Here is a 17,281-nt window from a genome sequence, read left to right as displayed (position 1 = left end):
GCTCATTTTTAATAGTACTGTCTGATTCTGATACAAACTTTATTTTTCCCCTTCTTTGGATTATTATTTAGAAAGGTTGAGCATGTAATCATTTACAACAGAAAAGAACAGACAGGAAAAGAATAAGCAGCAAGAAAAAGAAGTGTGATATCAGAACAACCTTAAGGCAGCATTAAGGCAATGCTCTTTTGTACAGAAAGGGACCTACTGTCGTAGATGATACTCTTTTCCCATCATCAATACTGATAATTTTTCTCCTTCATAAAAATAAAGTGCCATTGTCATCTCAGATCATTATATACACTGGAAGGATTATGTACACTATTCAAGGATTGCAGTTGGGGTTTTTAACTAGTTTATCGTTTTTAAATAGGCATTAGATTTTTCACTTATATTTGCGCATAGATAATAGGTATTCTGACTTCAGCAATAAGTATTAGCTGGTCTTCTTCCAAAAACATTCAACTAATTGTTTCCAGAGTTTTATTACATTCACACACAACTTCCTTCATAACAGTGCCCATGTGTACTGAATGCTCTCTAATGAGAGGCAAGAGGTGGCCAAATACTTATGTGTAAAACAGGCAGATAGTTTCTGATCACTCAATTAAAATTAAAAAATAGCAAAGAAGGATTTGCTGAAGAAATTTTACTTTTTGGCTGTATTTCAAACTGAATCTCTCGTGATCCCTCAGAAAGTGATACTTTTCCTAAACTAGGGCATCATTTAATAGTGTTCTCCAGCACCACCTGTTAAAAAAGTATTTTTTGTATCCCTTCAGAAATGTAGCAGTCATGGTGAATGTTTGAACAAAGATTTTATCTCTGATCAACAAAAATAACTCAATGCTACACATAAATAATCTCTTAAATAAAATTTTATTAAGAAAATTTACTGAATGTCATGGAAAAGAACAAACGAAACAGATGAAGATCTATTGCAATGACTGGCATGCATGTGATTAGAGAGATGACAGAGAAAATACAAAGAATTAAGGAATTCAAACAACTCAGAAGGAAAGAAGATGAATGAATGGACAAAGATCAATAATGTCAAAAGCATGCGAACTGTCAGGCACCAGCAAATAACTGATTGATCCGGAGCCTGAACTAATTAAAGTGCCATTGGTCATCAGTAGCTCCCCAGTTCAAATACTTCACAGATTTCCGAAACAAACCTTGATCTTTGGAAGCAATAAATAGATGGCAGTGATTCACTCAGATTAGTACTCATCTGGCTGAAAGGCTTTCTTTTCCCTGTGAAGGTGGGCATAAAGCAAGGTTTCAGCTTTGTTGTTTATAGCCATTCATTGGTTTCAATTCTTTTCACACCAGTGAAATTTTATTGATCTAAAAATATAAAAAAAAACTATCCTAAAACTTAGGGATTTTTAATTCTTGTCATTTATGTCTTTAGGTAGCTCTTCTATATAATAGAATATTCTATTTCTCAAATTGCATTTAAATGAATTACTTCTTATTGTACTGTTTTCTTCAGAGTTGTCTTTCATTTCTTTTCATAGCTATCCTACTTTCTAAATCATCAGTTTCCTTTCCTGTTGGCAAAGGTTTTCTTGTTTTCTTATCACCTTGACTTCAAATTAATACAATATTAATTAAATTCATGTCTTACTACATTGTTACTGAAATGACTTAGAGGTTCCTTCCTTCCTTCCTTCCTTCCTTCCTTCCTTCCTTCCCCCCTCCTTCCCTCCCTCCTTCCTTCCGCCACTTCCTTCCTTCCGCCACTTCCTTCCTTCCGCCACTTCCTTCCTTCCGCCACTTCCTTCCTTCCGCCACTTCCTTCCTTCCTTCCGCCACTTCCGCCACTTCCTTCCTTCCTTCCTTCCTTCCGCCACTTCCTTCCTTCCTTCCGTCTGTTCCACCCTGCCCTGCTTTCTCCAGCATGGGTCCACTCTCACAAGGAGAGTCTCCCCAAAACTGCTCCAATGTGAGTCCATCCCGCAGGCACACAATCCTCCCAAAACTGCCGTGGTGTGGGTCACCCTTCCACAGGGTGCAGTCCTCCAAGGACAGGCTGCTCCAGCCTGGAAGCAGAGACTTCTCTCTCCACCAGGTCCCCAGTGGATCACAGCCTCCTCCAGGAATCCAGCTCCTCTGGAGTGGGCACCTCCCCCATGGGCTGGGGCTGGATCTCTGCATCCCCTATGGATCCCCAGGGGCTGCAGGGGCACGGCTGCTTCACCATGGTCTCACCACAGCCTGCAGAGAAATCTTGACTCCAATGCCTGGAGCACCTCCTACCCTCCTTCTCCACCGACCTTGGCATCTCCATGCTCCCCTCACATGTTCTCCCCTCCTCCTCTTCTCTAGCTGGAATTAAAAGCTGTGCAACAACCTTTGTTTTGATTTTCTTCTTAAATATGTTATGACAGAAGTGTTACTATAATCTCTAATTGGCCCAGCCTTGGCCAGCAGCATGTCCATCTTCAGAGCCATCAGGAACTGGCTCTGCTGAACATGGCGGAAGCTTCCAGCAGTTTCTCACAGAATTCACCCCTGCTACCAAAAACCAAACCATGCAAAACCAGCGCAATGAGGAAGACAGCCTAGACACAGATGCCTGTGTAGAACATATTAACAGCTAAATGAGAAGAATCTCACTCAAACCTGAAGTCAGTGAGCTGACAATATCACTGTCTGGTTTCCACTTTCAGTGTTCTTTCTTACTTTTCTCAGTCTTACTAATTTAATTTTGTGTCTAGTGGCCTTTGCTTGTTTTGCTGAATTGAGTTTCTTAGACGTTTGTGGCCCTCATTATATTAGTTTTGTGAAATTATATAGGGTTTACTTTCTAAGCAGGTCTATCTACAGCACAAAATATGACTGAGACAATATTATACCATGTACAAATTATATAAATAAAGTTTATATTTCAAAATATTCCATTCTAAAATATTACATTGCATGGTCTATTTGACGCTTTGTCCAAAAACTAAAATCACTTGTATTAACAAAATATTTATTTACAAGATAAAAAAGTGTTAGGTTTGAGCTCAGTTAAGATTTATCTTAATGTTTAAAATCTTTTAAAGTAGAATATCCATAATAAAAAGCATTATAAGAAATAAAATGAGTTATCAGTTCAAATGTATATTGAGGAATTCACAGTTTAAGAACATTTCTAGAACCAGGGCTATAGATACAGTCTGCTGTATTTTCTCTCTGAAGAAGGAAGATTAAAATGTAACATCCACAATTTTAAATGAAAATTGATGATGTATTCTGCATATTTATGACAACTGAGTTAACAAGTTTGAGGGCATAGCAATATTTATATATATATATAAATATATACATGTACATTTACTTATTTCCAGCAGAGACGTTGAAACTACAGGAAGAAGTATCTACTCCAAAATTGATAAACCACTTGTGATCTCTCATACGAATGTCCATGATACTTTATAGTAGTTTTATCTATTTTTTTCTGCTAATTACATACCTAATGAATACCACCTATACTAGCACAGCATTAATGAAATAACTTTTTTTGAAAAATGTCCCTAGTTAAACTGATGCAAAACGTTTCTCAAACTAAGTTCACACCACCGAGATACAGTTATTAGATTTTATTAATTAAAAATTGAGTCATGTTGTTTTATCAGCATTTTTCTTCAATGTTTATTTGGTTTTGCATGGTTTTTGCTCATAAAAAAGTTTTAGATATTAGTAAATTTCTTCTTGACAGAAAAGTAAAAGCTGAATTTTATGCACTTTACATAGCTAGGAGAACATGATAATGAAATGAAACATTTTTCTGCATGTGAAATCATCTTCTCTGAAACTTAATCTTTATTTCTAATGAGTAATATTTTGAGAATAAAGTAGAATTTAATTACATTTTAACAAAATCTAATATAAGGTGTGTTCAAACATGTACTGCTGAGCACCTATGACATTAACAACTTTTGAAGAGATGTTTTCATGACCAGCCAAGCTGAGGTGGGCATGTAGTCCCAGTCATTTAACCAGCAAGCACACTGGAGTTGAGAAATATAAATACAACGCCATAAATAAGTCATTTTTATTTGCTTTTCTGTCATGTTTGTCTTTTCTAATACATTTTATGATAGGTAAGCTTAGTCAGAAGCGGAATACTATTTACAAGGCTTACAAGTGTCTGTTAACTGCTGGCAATTTCTGTTATCAAGCCCTTCACCTTGGTTCTCAGTGTCATACATGAGTGCATGAAATGCCTTTTTTTTTATTTTTTTCCTTTTTTCTTAGACTGGAAGACAAACTTGTGTGTTCAAGTGCCCTTGAAAGACCTTTTATTTGATCATAAAGAAAAGAATTGTTTTAATTCGAGCCACTGAGATGCCAATCTCCCAGTATGAAAATACGTGACACTGAAAATGAGCATTTAATTGGTTTGCCTAAACTTAGTTGCCTTATGCTAGGTAAGATTGCTTAAGGTATCTCATATTCTTTACAGTCAGTGCTCCAGAAAAACACAGATCTCATTTAGGTAACGCCACGCTGCTGCGTCGAGTGCACTTTTCTCCCCTGGGAGCGTGGGGGAGGCGGTGCCGGCTAGCTGGGAGCACAGCAGCAGCTAGCAGCGGGGGGGGGCACTGCCTTGATTCACCGGGGCATCAGGCAGCACCTTCGACAGGGCAGCAATATCGAGTGGAGCGGCAAAAGCGGAGAAGCTTGAGAGAAAAGAGGGTCTTAACTCACCTGGTGCAATCCAGTAATTTATTATCTCCAGGGGATCCAGGTGGGAAAAGGCAGAGAACAAAGAGTAACAGCAGTATATAAAGGGGGTGGAACATAGGTACAAGAACCAATGGGGGAAACTGAGGAGGGGAATTGGACATAACTGACACGGGCAAGAACCAATGATATAAGAGCTAGGGAGGGGCTCGGAGCACCTGCCTAATCACTCTCTGAGGAAGGGAGAGGTTTCTGGAGAAATGGGCAGGGCCTCGGGAGATGGACAATGCTCTGGAGGAGGGGAAAATGTAACAAGTGGGGTAGTTGCTAAGGTAACGGGGGTGGAGACAAGGGCTTGGCAGCTTTCCCAGAACAGGAGGGAACCAACTCAGGGAGAGGGGGAAACCAGGGCTGAACCATCAACATAGGCTTAGGGATGCGAAATGGGGAGAACATTATAAGATGGGGAGAACAACACCAATGGGGAAAACAATACAAATGGAAACTGAACCCACACCACAACAAGGTAACATTAATTTCTTTTAATTATGGGTGTCATAATTACCTCAGCTGCTAATAGATACTTTTAGATAGCTTGGAAGTATTGGGAGCAACAACAAAAAAATTCAGATTCCCTGTCATGCTGGTGCAAAGCCCAGATAAGACCCCCAAAACATCACATCTTCACTGAGTTTCCCTACATTTACTTGAAAGCAAGAGTTGCATGAAAGTATTCTAGAATTTGTTACTCCATGTTTAAGAACCTCCACTATACCAATGAAAAGTTGCCAATTTATATAAAACGTTGTTAAGCAAGACATGTAAAATGTATGTGCATTATCTGTGAAACTTTGAGGGCTTTTGTTGCCATGATATGTTCCCTTTTTGAATTAGCAGAAATTATTTATTACTTCTCTGAAAATATCACTTTAGAATAAAAGTGTGATGTACATTTTGTTCACTCAATTATTTTGAGCTTCAATTATTAAAAGGACATGTCCATTTAATGGACCTCTGCCTATCACCTGTTATAAAAGTAGGTTTAAAAATTGTCCAAGAAAGAAAAATATCTAGTTTCCTTGAAATTTCTTGACGTCTCTTTTTCTTTCCCCTTTTTATTGTCCTTCCTCTGTTAGACTTTCTGTGCTGAAAAATGACAATGACACATCTGAAGCCAAATTGCCAGCCTGACAGTAGGGAAGAAATGGACACAGGCAAAATCACTTTTGTAAATATACCTGAACTTTTCAACATAAAAGATCCTGCCTGTTATTTGACAAATTTAATTTTTTTTCCCTTTCTTTCTATGTTCAACTTTCTCTTTGTAATGTTAACACTAGAAGTTTTTGAAATACTTTAAGACATGAAAGTAAATTTGAAGAACTTCGCCATTGCTGTGTTATAAAACTCTTGTCTGAACTCTAAGAAGGAATTGATGCTCAAAGGATGATAATGGGATTTAAGTTAGTTTGAAACTAATGAACAATAGCTTAAATACCTTCATCTGATAAATGTTTTAAGGAAAAGAGTGGAATTCAATAAGGGATGAATAAATTCGTTATCAGAGCCAGAAGGAAAAAGGAATTTAGACACTCTAATTTTGATCCTGAAAACACATTCATCTGCTATTTCAAAAGGTGACTTAGAGCAGGGGTTTTTTGTTCTTTTCTTTTTTTCTTCTTCTTCTTTTTTTTATCTTATTGTTCTTAGGCAAATGGAAGATTTATTCTGACTCATCTCTAGAAATGTATTGTTTAATTAGAAGCAGTAAATCAGTGTTTTACTCTTGCCTCTTCCTCACAGAGCCATCACAGACTAAAAGAGAGATGGATCTAATTTAACATTGGTCATCCCACAGATAGTATCTAATTTAAGCTTGTTGTCAATAGTGATTTGTCTCTTCCTAAGTAAGATGTCAGACATAATCAGGATGAACTTTATTTCCAGGTTCTGACTTTTCTTCACAAACTGTAGAGAGAAAATTAACTTTAACTAGAAACTAAAGACAAATTATAAAACCTGGATCAAAATGAACCCCACTATGTCTGAAAGGCTTCTTATATATTTTAAGATGCTTAGTCACATGTTTTTGATTTGTACCTAATTATACTACATCTCGTAAAAGCAATCTGTTCATCTGTTCCCTGCAAAGATTTTGTTTTTTTTTTTCTTAAGGCACAGGTGATGCTATTCATCTTTAATAAACATTCCCTGTGATTCTGGATTGTGGAGCATGAAATTTCATCACCATTTACTGCATGTAATTTTTTTAAGCCTCCAAACTAATGAACCAACCATCCTCTACTCTGCTCTGAAGAGACCTCACATTGAGTACTGCATTCCCCCCTTGAGTCCTCAGCACAGGAAGGACATTGGCATGTGGGAGTAGGTCCAGACCAGGACTATGAAAAGAGTTAGAGGGCTGGAACACTTCTCTGAGGAAAGGCTGAGAGAATTGCATTTGTTCAGTGTGGAGAAGAGAAGACTCTGGGGGTGTCTTATTGCAGCCTTTCCTACTTTTAAGTGAGTTTGCAAGAAAGATGGGGAGAAAGATTGTAATAAAATCAGTAGTGATAGGACAAGGGGTAATGCTTTAACCTACAGGAGAGCAGGTTGACACTAGTTATAAGGACAAAATATTTTGAGTTGAGGGTGCTGAAACACTGGAACAAGTTTCCCAGAGAGGTGGCAGATAGAATTATGGAATCATTAATGGTGAAAAGGCCTCCAAGATCATTAAGTTCAATCTGTGACTGAAGTTCATCTTGTTAACTAAAATATAGCACTAAGTGTTACATCCATGTGTTTCTTGAACACTTCTAGGGATGGTGATTCCACCACTTCTTTTGGCTGCCTTTTCCAATGCTTGAAAACCCTTTCAGTGAAAAAATTATTTCTGATATCCTACCTGAACCTCCTCTGGCACAATTCAAGGCCATTTCCTCTTGTCCTGTTGCTGGTTGCCTGGGAGAAGAAGCTGACTTCCACCTCACCACCATCTCCTTTCTAGATAGTTGTAGACAGCAATGACGTCTCCCTTGAGCCTCCTTTTCTCCAGGTTAAACAGCCCCAGCTCCCTCAGCCACTCCTCATAAATCTGTGCACCAGCCCCTTCACTGGTTTGATTGCCCTTCTCTGGGCACACTCCAGTACCTCAATGTCCTTCTTGCAGTGAGGGGCTCAGATTGGACAGAGGATTCAAGATGTGCCCTCACCAGTGCTGAGTACAGAGGGAACAGAGGGACAATTCCTGCCTTGGTCCTGCTGGCCATGCTATTGCTGATACAGGCCAGGATGCCATTTGGCTCCTTTGGCCATCTGGGCACACACTGGGTCACATTCAGCTGTGTCAGCCAGCAATTCCAAGTCCTTTTCTTCTGGGCAATTTTCCAGCCATTCTTCCTCCATCCCTGGAAACATTCACAGTTAGACAGTGAGCAACCTGACTTAGCTAAAGATATCCTTGCTCACTGAAGCAGCAGTTGGACTAGATATCCTTTACAGGACCCTTCCAACCAAAACTGTTCTACAATTATATGGTACAGATTTCCAGTTTTGCCCTTGAACCCCCCCATATTCCTATGGTTATTTAACCGTATAGTATCAAATACTGCAGTGTCAAAGGAAGGAAATTAATTTTTTAGTTTTCTAGCGTTAGGGCAACATTTGTTTTATTTTCTTTAAAGTATTTGGATATGAGGATAATAAATATCATCAACCTATCACTTCAGCTGGAATTCTGGACTTCAGCTGAATCTAAGAGCTAAAAATAGTATGTCAAAGCAGTTCTGAACATTTCTAAGTAGTACATATTTCTTCATCTAATTACTTGTTGCTGCACCCTCATAAACATGGACTTTATTTATTTATTCTAACAGCTTTTGATTTTACTGTGACAGTAAAGTGGCTCAAAAACAGTAAGAATAAGTTCCCTTCATCTGCAATTTTGCCCACGTTTTTAACTGAAAAAATATAATGAATAATATACATCTTTGTCTAATTTTTACTATTTGTGTAGGAGAACTGTTTGTACAAGCATTAATCATATCTGTCTCAAGGTCAGTGGCAGATCAGGAATTAGCTCTTATATGTGAATAAGGTTGGATGAAAAGAAATATGAGTTGCAATTTCAAAATATGTCTTTTATAACCTTGATACTCTGATACTTAGAATCTCAGTAAATAGAATTTATTGATCTTGGTATAAATAGTCATGAGTGAAAAACAAAGCAGAAGAGGACTAATTCAGCTTTAATGAGTCAAACATCAAGCCATTTAAGAATGGAAATAGAAAGATAAATGATCAGAAAAACTGCCAGGAATAACAAAATGATTTTGTATTATTTATCATTGTTTTCTACTTAGTTTAAATTAGAAAAAAAATCTCTAAATTTCTGTACTAATTTACTGCAACATTGTTTTCTGAATTTTCCTAAAAAGTCCCTTTGGTTAAGCAATTGCCTTTTCATTACTGAAATTGTGATAAGAATTCAGGATAAATGTGATACACATGTAGAATTTCAGTGTGTGATATTTTAATAATAACTTACCAAAATCCATTTGGTTTTTAGAAGTAGATTAATTTTCAATAATAGTAAATATTCAAATAGCTTATGTGTACAACTCAGATGTCTATTTTTTTCCTTGCTTTACATGCATGAATAAAAGATTACAAGGCATACTGAAGTCCTTGAGGAAATTTCTAAGTCTCTGCATAACTTGTAAACTCACCTGTACTGTTGTGAAACTTGTGTCAGGATTCTGCTGGGAGACAACTCTACACCATGCAAGGACTTCCAAATATAAATGTCAGAAAATTTTATCATGTCACTGTTATGGTATACCTAATGGCACCTCTTTAACTTACACCTTTATTTTCATTTCCATGAGCTCTAGATATGTTTATTGCATTGTGAATATAAAATTTATTAAGTTTCTGTACTAAATTACTAAGATGTAGGAAACATTTACTGTTAACTTTAATTACATTTATTCATTGCACACTCTAGAAGTGTTAATATATTTGTGAGATTTATTTTCTTCAAAATAAGCAGTAAAAGCACTGCAATTTTGGGGCAACATATTGATCTTGTCAGATTAACATGCAGTGCTGAGAGTGCAAAGTTAATGATTGTCATATTTGAACTCCTTTGAAAAGATAATGATGTTTACAATTTCATCTACAGTAGCAAACCTGTAGGGTATTTGCTAGCTGACCCCAGTGCTTTAAATTCTGACTGAAAAATATACAGCACTAAAATCAAGGTCATGGCTATCAGAATTTTATTTCATACCTTTGATGTTTCTGCTATCAGAGGAATTCAGGTGGATTACATCCTTCTACTTTTTCCCCAGAAAAAGAATATCTAAAGTATTTTCTGAATTCTTCAGTACCTCATCATGTATAATATAGCATGTGCACAGCATGAAAGAGTACAATGGTTTGCTAATGAAAACCTTGCTTCAGCTTGCTTATTAGGAGCACAGAAAGGATATATTCAAAAGCTAGGCACTTAAATATTATGATCTAAGGGGCATAAATAATTCAACTTACTTTATTGAGCTTTCTGGGAGTCTCCTATACAGAATTAGTCTCTTTACTTGTGAGCGTTTATAATTATAACTATTCCATTTGTCTTTAGGATTTTGCATTTTAGGTTTATTGCTTTTCAGAAATGGTTGTTTGGGCTACCTTTATGTGTAGTGGGTAGCAAAAATATGACCAATCTTCTAAAATTCATTAGAGCATCAATAATACATCTATCAAACAATGAAGATATCAATAGAGGCTCACACATTAGTGAGCCTAAATTGTGTCAAGTATTTCAAGACACATCCAGTACATTCCTATTAAGCCATACAGAATTTTCAAATAAAAGAATTTGCATCTTAAACTACTTTTTCTCATCATCATTACTTACCACAGAGTTTGTAGTTTATTTTCCTCCTTAAACCGAAGCTATCTTTTAGTGTTATGATTGCAAGGAAGGAGAGAAAATAAAGAAAATAAAAAAATATTGAAAATAAAACCCCTCAAATTTGCTGAAATACAAACCACTTGTATGTTATTTAGCAGCTGCTTAGTAGTCACACTGTAATGGAAGGTAATGTTTCACTATTAATGTGTATGAATTCTATTTGAGGGATTCTTTTAAATCAGTGTATTTATTTCACAAAGATTTTTTGAAATATAAGTGTTAAAAATTTTTAATATTTTATTTAGTGGGAAAATCATTACAGTTCTAAGGTACTGTCAGACCTTTCAGTATCTTGTCTGGAAATAACAGTGATTTCCCTGTCTTTGATAATTCCTTTTTTTGTGTGGGAGAACTTACACCATACATTGAAATAAAAAGGCACAGCATAACATACTATTACACATTTAATAATTAATTTAGAACAGTTTAGAGCTAGTGTAGTCAGTATCTAGACAAAACTTGTTACTTTCTGTTTTAATGCAAAGAAACCATTAACTCCACCCCCACAAATAGTTAATTTCAGTTTCCAATTAAAAACAGTCTGTTCTAATATTAAAAAGCTTTTGTTTCAGTTTTACTTTCAAAACAGGATACAAATGTTGCTGTGAATATTGTGATTTTAAAAGGAGAATTATATAGCAAATCAATCTTATTTTTTAATCTTACAACTAAAATTCATTTTGGAGGAAGCATCCTTGAAATGTCATTATATCACAGGCCATATACAAAAGGACAAGTACTAGTAATTCCTGTTTGTGTACATAAAGGTAATATAAATAAGAATTAAATGCCCAGCTCTGATGATATTAATTTTGTATCCTTATGTACACTTCCATTCTGTGATGCTTAACTATAAGAGCTCTTAGAAATATCTCTTGCAATAATTTTAATATGTGTGAGACCTAAAAATGAGATGTGCCAACATGTGCATTTTGTTCATAGTTTGTCCCTACCTTATGTATTTTGCCCTTGGATTCTTTTACTGTCATTTCTATTTCCAGCAAGTCAATAGGATAGATATCCAGATTTTAAAGCTAATATAACCCTTCCTGCCAGCAAGGTCGTTCCTGAGGATAAAATATCACACAGTGTAATTTGCTTAACTGTATCAAATGTCAAATGTTGGAAAACTTTCTTCAGATGACTGAGTGCACACCTGCATACACACTATATATTCCTGATGATATCCTTATTAATGGTATTGTGCACAAAAATTGTATGGCCACATAAGTAGAAACAGCAGCTCACATCTGGGAATACCACCAAGGTGTTATCCCAAGTGGGGTTAAAGATTTTTTTTTCTCTTATACTCTGTATCATAGGTGCAACTTCTAAAGAACCTTATCACAGCTTAAAGTTTCTGAACAGCAAGATTGAGTATGAGGAGTAGTTTTATCTTGCAATAGGGAGAATATTTCTACCAGAATATTCTCTTAAGTCAATATTAAGATTCAATAAAAGGGTTTTTTGTGTTATTTAGTTATTTGTTTGGTTTGATTTCATTTGATTTTTTGGTTTTGGTACTGAATATTCTGAGTGGTTAAGCTTATGAAACTCTCTTTCAAAATGATGTCAACATTATTTTGCTTCTGCATTGATCAGAATAAAATTAAATCATGCTTTACTGTATCTTATCTGCACACTTACCCCAGAAGAACTCATAAGAAATGGCAAAAGCCAAACTGGATGATATTAATAATTTTAAAAGACAGTTCAGATCTAGAAAATTCATTTAATAGAACATTAGCATATATAGCTTAAAGATAGTATTTTTAACTCTTTGTGACTAAGGAAGTAATCTGGAGTGATGTAGGGCCATAAGGATGCAGAGATCCACCCATGGAGGAGACCCACACTGGAGCAGGTGGTTGCCTAAGAGGAGGCTCTGAACCCATGGGAGGCCTGTGCTGGAGAAAATTCCTGTCAGGGGCCTGTGGACCTATGAAGAGAGGAGCCCAAAGTGGAGCAGGTCTCCTGGTAGGACTTGTGACCCTGAGGGGGACTCACACTGGAGCAGGCTGTTCCTGAAGGACAGGACCCTGGGGAAGAGTGATTCCTGTTTCAACAGTTCATGGAGAACTGTTGTCCATGAGATGGACTTACCCTGGAGAAGTTCATGGAGAGCTGTCTCCTGTGGGAGGGACCCCATGCTGGAGGGGAGGACTCCTCTCCCGAAGCAGCAGCAGGAGCAGTGTGTGATGGATGAACTGACCATACCCACCATTCGCTGTCTCCCTGTGCTGCTGGGGTAAAAGGAGGCAGAACTGGAAAGGAGTGAGGGGTGGGGAAAGATATTTTTAAGGTCCTATTTTACTTCTCATTATCCAGCCCCAATTTTTTAGAAATAAATTAAGTTAGTATTAATTTCAATCTTTTTTTTTTCCCATGATGGTATTTGGTGAGTGTTCTTTCTCTGTTCTTATCTCAACTCATGAACCCTTTGTTATATTTTCTCTCCCCTGTCCAGCTGTGGAGAGGAGGGATGGAGAGGATTTGGTGGGTGTCTGGCATCCAGCCAGAGTTAACCCAATAAGCCAGTCAATGAGAATCCTGCTTACCTGGATTCATGATGCTGGTCTGAGATGGATTTGGAGAGACTATGAGCCTGACTAGTATGTGGGAAGTACATGCCTTGCAGAACAGAAATCTGGTTTTTGGAATCACTATCCACTAACTGTACACATCTTGCATATTAAACAAATTTTAGACTATATGTCACTAATTGGTGACACGTAGTCTAAATATAATATATACATATAAAATAAAATTGGTGGTTCTGTTCTTTCATCCTCTCCACATAAATCAGAGAATAGTGCTGTTTGAGTTGGAAAATACTCTTAAGGACAATTTCAGCAGGAAAATTCTGCCAAGTCCTTCACTTAACCATGTCTTTAAGCATCACATCTACAAGTCTTTTAAGTACCTCTTGGCTTGAGGCCTCCATTACTTCCTTGGACAGCCTGTTCTAACACTTGACATCCCTTTCAGTGAATAAAGTTTTCGTGATATCTAATATAAGCCTCCCCTGGCACAGCTTGAAGCAATTTTCTGTTGTTTTATTATTTGTTAATTGAGTAAAGTGCTAACCATCTTCTCACTACAACATCCTTTTAGGGAGGAATAAGGTTTTCCCCTGAGCTTTCTCTTCTTCAGGTGGAACATGCCCAACTCCCCCACCACTCTTTATATGACCCGTGTTCCAGACCCTTTTGTTGCCCTTCTCTGGACATGTTTCAGTGTTTCCAAGTTTTTTTGTGCTATGAGGGGCCCAAAACTGAACACAGGACTTGAGCTGCAGCTTCAACACTGCCAAGTACGGGGGAATGATCACTGCCTTCGTACTGTTCGACCTGCTATTTCTGATGCAAAAAATTCCTTGAATCAGAAATCCCCTTTTATCAGAAACATCTGGTGTCTAGTTCTAGACTAGAGGCAGCCCATTCCCAGACCTGAATTTACACTATGCGTTACATTTAATCAATGTTTTCCTTAATTTGTGAGTTATTAATTTTTTTTCTGCTGCAATGTTTTTTGATTTTATTTGCATCAGTGAAATCATTTAGTATTTGAATGGTAAGCAGTGAAATAGAAATTATTTCACAAATCCAAAACCACTGTTTTTAAAGTGCGTACTCTGAAAGCATAATAAAAATAGTATTGTTTTTCTTACCAAAACAAGAAATCTAAATCTAGTGTTGTTTTTCGTAATCTGCAAAAAGGATTTTTATTTCCCTGTGGAATAATAACCATTTAATGCTATTAGCTGTAAATCTTTTTTTTTGTTTAACATTTTTTTGTCTGTTGCAATCAATGCAATTAAGTACCTCTGTAAGAGAGATAGGGAGGAGAATGCATCCCCCGATTGCACTAACTCAGAAATGTATTTTTTTCATATCTGGGGAGTTTCCTTTGGGAATGCTTCATCAATTAACAGAAGTTCATGGATTATTATGTTGCCTTCAGAATGATCTATTTTCCCTATTGAATTATGCATTATCAAGTTGGCCATATTACTGCTAGAGCTTTGCTATACATTCATTAGTATTCTTAAGATTAGACAACAATTAGAATTTAAAATAAAAATTTTGCAGACATAACTCTTGAGTAATCCTAATTTCTATACTAGAAATAAACTGATAATGAATTTCTTGAAATATATCTCACTACAAATTAATGGCATTATAGAGAAATGAACTTGAGCATGTGAAGAATTTGATGTGACATTTTCATTATCTGTTAGTTAATGTGTTTCCTCCAATCCAAACTAAAATGAAGGTACAGAAATGTGTGATTTTCAGTCACTGGCAATGCAGACAAACATGCTGTATTCCTGGAGGTAAATACTCAGCAGTTATACAAATTTCAACTTCACATTTCCCTTTCTTTTAATAAGCATTTGTTTAGTTATTTAGATAATGAAAGTGCTCCCCTCTTCAGTATTAAGAAAAAAACTTTTGCGATTCAAGAACTGAATCAACTGAAAATAAATAATGATTTATAGTCCTGGTACATTATAGTCTTTCAGAGAGAAATTTGCCTACTTGCTGAATGCTAGTATGTACCACAGTCTTTGTTTTATCCTTTTTGTTTTATTTATATTATCTCCACTTCAAGACTGATTATGTATATTGAGGGTTTTTAACTGCTAGGTTGACCTAATTACTTTAGACTATTTCATTCACCTTCATATGTGGTTCTGTAAAAATAAAATTCTATTTTCAATATATTTCTATAAAATACAATGATAACCAGGCATTTAAGTAGTAAACAATATTCAGTGACTGGCTAAGTTTGCTGAAAATTACCTCAATGTCAGCCCAAAGACAGTAACTTTTGAGCATGAGTACAAGGACATCCAAACTAAACCTGTGTGTGTTGCCTGGGAATTTGTTGGCCACACCAAAACCTATCAGACTGTGTGCAGAAATTGAATAGTATAGGTAAGCGTGTATGATTTTCCCTTTTAGATTACTAGTACATTGTAGTGTATTTGTTTGTTAGTATAGTATAGTGTAAGTAATTTCTGTTTATGCTATCATAGCATTTAAAGTAAAGGGGGAACAATGTTGTGTTTGGACCAGTATGAATATAACTACATAGGATTTTCCTGGAGTTGTAATGCCCCAAACTATCCAGTGGCCTTTGGGAACAGTAGTTGGATTTACCCTGGTCAGTGAGCAGGAGAAACTGCAAAATTCTCTGGAGGTTCAAAACCAACCTTTATATAAAGTTTAGAACTCAAGGGAATAAATCACCTTGCCAAGTTTGTCTTATCAAGCTTTAACTTGTCTCCAGGCACAAAAAGGTGCTTAACAAAGCAATGACTGGATTTTTTCTTGGTCTGACTTACAATATTTTTTGAGGAGAAGATATGAAGAAGAAAGAGAAAGAGAAGAGAAAGAGAAGAGAAAGAGAAAGAGAAAGAGAAAGAGAAAGAGAAAGAGAGAAAGAGAAAAAGAGAACACCCTGAGATTCAGCATGATTTCTGGGGGTTTTAAATCAAGGGTAGTGGAGCACGTTATGTGGCCATGTTCTGTTCTAGTCTACTGTATACAAGTTTATGCTAATTTCAGAACCAAAGTCTTGTGCCTGCATTTTACACAGAGTCAGAACATTCCCAGCTGACCCATGCAGTCAACCACCCTCACTGCAGTGGATGCTAGCACTGACTTTTCAAAAGCTCATGTGTTTCACAGTGAAATACAGGAAGGCTCCAAGGGGCAGGGGGAAGCCATGCACCATCCCACCTATGCAGAGCTTGCCCTGTTCCCTGCCAGTTCCCAACTGGTTGATTTGAGCCAGTCAGCTACTCCTCCAGTCTTCTGCAAAAGTAATTTTTAAGGGAAAATAAGGTAGCATTTTTGTTGCGTAATAGGTATACTCCAGAAGCTAAAAATTCTTTTTCAGAAGAGGTAATATTGTAATATAAAACCAACCAGAACATTACAGTCAAAAGAAAGGAAGCATAAACCTTTTGCTTTTCTTTTCATTTTTGACAGTTGAATAATCATCAATTCATATCTTGTTTGGGATTGGTAGGCTACATGCAGTCAGAGAGTCCTTAAGGATTGGATAGTCTTCATGTAAGAGTTATGCCAGGTCTGTCTTCTACATACCCTTGTACTCTTTTTCATATACTGAGGAGTGAAAAAGCAAAGTCTGCACTTGGAAAATTTCAGGATGATCTCAGTCAAAAGCTATCAGCTTCTGACATCATCTGGACAGGGATGTTGAAGGTCTATAGCATTGGAAAAGGCTGGAAAGATGAAAGATAGAACTGTTTCCAAAAAGAAAGCAGAAAAACTTTTAGGTGGTGCTTGGGAGGAGATAAAAGTTGAATGGGTCTCTGGCTCTCATTATGAGAAATCTTCACAGCTGTGATTTGGGATTTTTCTCAGCAAAATAGAGAAAATAATGTATATTAAGGTACAGTCAGTATAGACTTCAGTATCATTCTATATTTCTATTTAAAGGATAAATTAGAAAGGTATTGAAGTGATAATGGGGTGTGTTGGGTTTTGGGAGGTGTTGGAAGTAAAGGGGTTTTTTTTATTTGTGGTAGTGCTGGAAAATAATTTTTCCATCTGATTAAATAATTTTTCATCTAATTAAAATCAATCTTGA

The sequence above is a fragment of the Serinus canaria genome, chromosome 1, assembly GCF_022539315.1.
Source record: "Serinus canaria isolate serCan28SL12 chromosome 1, serCan2020, whole genome shotgun sequence".
In the NCBI taxonomy this organism is placed as follows: Eukaryota; Metazoa; Chordata; class Aves; order Passeriformes; family Fringillidae; genus Serinus; species Serinus canaria.
Note: the sequence above shows the minus strand (reverse complement) of the source record.